The sequence below is a fragment of the Trichosurus vulpecula genome, chromosome 4 (assembly GCF_011100635.1).
Source record: "Trichosurus vulpecula isolate mTriVul1 chromosome 4, mTriVul1.pri, whole genome shotgun sequence".
In the NCBI taxonomy this organism is placed as follows: domain Eukaryota; kingdom Metazoa; phylum Chordata; class Mammalia; order Diprotodontia; family Phalangeridae; genus Trichosurus; species Trichosurus vulpecula.
In genome coordinates, this window is record NC_050576.1 from 258,048,264 (window position 1) to 258,051,049 (window position 2,786).

The window sequence follows — 2,786 nt, forward strand, 5'->3', positions numbered from 1 at the left end:
AGAAGGGTGTGCGTGCGTGCGTGTGTGTGTGTGAGAGAGAGAGAGAGAGAGAGAGAGACAGAGAGAGAGAGAGACAGAGACAGAGACAGAGAGAGAGAGTGTATGTATTTGGTCCAGATCTGTGATTCCACTGGTAGGCAGCATTCAAAATGGAAACCACCTCCATTGATAAAAATGGCCCACTCATCTTGAACTTCTAGCCAAAGTTGCCTAGGGCACTGCAAAGTTAAATGACTTGTCCGTGATCACACAGCCATAGGTAGGTGTCAGAGGCAGGTCCTGAATTCAGGTCTTCCCCACTTTATTATCCACTCTACCAGGCTGCTTCTTTCTCTCCAAAGAATGACACATTGAATTATGAGCTATATGGCCTTCAAAAATGAGAATTTCTTTATGAGAAAAAGTTAAGTGGGGGACTTATAGGCTATAAATGACATTTCAAATTGAAAGATATTTCAACTGATTTTTGTGAAATGCTTTCTTTTCTAATTCACTGGATTGCATTCATATTAAGTGATCAGTTCAATAGGAATTAATCTATCTTGGGGAAGCTACAGGCCATTAACATCTTTGTAACTCTAGAGGGAAGGATATAGCATAAATCCTCTATCATAAATGTAAATGCCTGCCTAATTTTTAGAAAGGAAAATCAAATCAACAAAGAAGAAGGTTCTACACTACTTGTACAGATCATCTCTGGGCATTTAAAATCGAGGATAGCATAATTACCCCTTCCCTCCCCCTCCCCCTCCCCCACCAGCTACCAAATGCCAATCCCATGGAGAACATATAGACTGAATGGCTCATCTACCAGTGGCTGCATGTCACTGTTTATGTTTTAAATGCCCTATCCATTAGCACATTAAAAACACAAACACTGGCAGGTATCCACTGTTAGACATGTTTTAAATATGACAACATTTTAATTGCCCTGCTTAGGAGGCCATCTGGTGACTACATGGGCCATGATGGGTCAAGGGATGCCATTGCAATAATTTATCTCCATTTCCTGCCAAGTTAAGGGCAAATAGAATCCGTGTGTGCGTGTGTGCGTGTGTGTGTGTGTGTGTGTGTGTGTGTGTGTGTGTGTGTGTGTGTGTGTGTTAAATATACACATATACACACGGAATGAACTAATGTTGGTAAATGAGGAAGGGTCTTTCAAGTTCACAAGACTTAGTAGCTGTTCTATACCATGTTGGAATTAGGTCCTATTTTGAAGAGGGGTGAGGAATTCTGTTCTCCAAACTAAGAAACTCCCTTTTTCTGCCTCACTATACAAAATATCAGGATGCGTCAATGGACATATTAACAGGCTCTTACTTGGGGTGAAACACCAGTCATCTGAGTGCAAAATGTTGCATTTAAAAAAAAGTCTTAGGATGGAGATTAATTGAGGAAAATATGGTGGGGTGTGGGACTTATTCTGTTAGGTTTTTTTTCCTCTAGAACTCTTAGAACCAGTATTTCAGAAACCTAGCTTTATTACCAACACCCCATGTGGTTCATGAGTGATGGAATCTTTCCGTGATTTGGCTTTCTTAATCTCCAATGGACATCATCATAGTGATCTCTCTCAGGCTTTTCATGTGAGTTATAACTAATAAATTACTTGAAATAACTTCTGCAAAATATAAAGTGCTTACAAATGCTATGCGATTGTAACAATTATTCTAAAAAGAGTATTATTGTCATTTGCTCTTTGAGAAAAAAATATCCCCAAACACCTAAGAATGGCATTTTTAATGCCATCAATTTCAAAGGGCAGAGGGAAAGAAAAGACAAACAGAACTAACTGGGCATGAAAGTCACATTCCAGTCGTTTTCTCAATGTGGTGATGTTATTTGAATGACAAGCATGTATTAAATGAACAGCTTCACTAACATTAATGATGATGCTTAAAATGAAAAGCTGAGTTTTACAGACAGATGTTCTTAAAAAGAAAGATAAAATGTTAACTCAGGGATGACAATGGTCTTAATGTTTTGGCAAAGTCTTTCCCAGCCCAGAGTAAACTGAGAACACACGGGCTGGAATGGAGTATTTCACAGTGTACAAAGCAGTCCACATGAATGTTACCACGGCAAAAGTAAGCAGATGTGAATCGGAGGTTGTCTGCATTTGTTAAAATGTGCAATGAGTCACTCACCACAGAAAATACAAATCACCTAGAGAATGCATTTCAAAACAAAAACACCACCTACTGTGGAATTAGTGGCATTCGTGGGAAAATGCCACTCTATGCAGTTTGCTCAGTATACACATCTATTCACAGTATATTTGACTATTGTACATGTAAAATCATATGGCAAAAGGCAAAAAAAAAATGAATGAATACAGACCAGGGAAAATATCCCCATATGTTTTTAAATGCCCTGCAATTTTCACATTCAAAATTTGTGCATCTAATTCTAAAAAAATATCATATGGAATACTCTTAAGTTACACAAACTGATAATCATTTACTGCAATTTTTACTCTAATATGAGCAAATTACCACATACTTGAACAAAGTTAAAATAGTTATTATTTCTTTATAATAAATCTGATTATAATTTACTTGTGCTTTTTTTGCACCAATTTATAAATACAGTATAGGCAATACACAACCAGGACTGACACTAACAATAATAATTAAATTCAAAAGAGCAAATACTTACCATACAAAAGAAACAGCCAAGTGTACCTTATAAGAGGGATAGCTTTGGGGGCCTTAGGGCCAGATTCTGGGAAAACTGTGCCATGCCTGAGCACTACAGAATCTCAGAACAGCTCTAAAGAACTT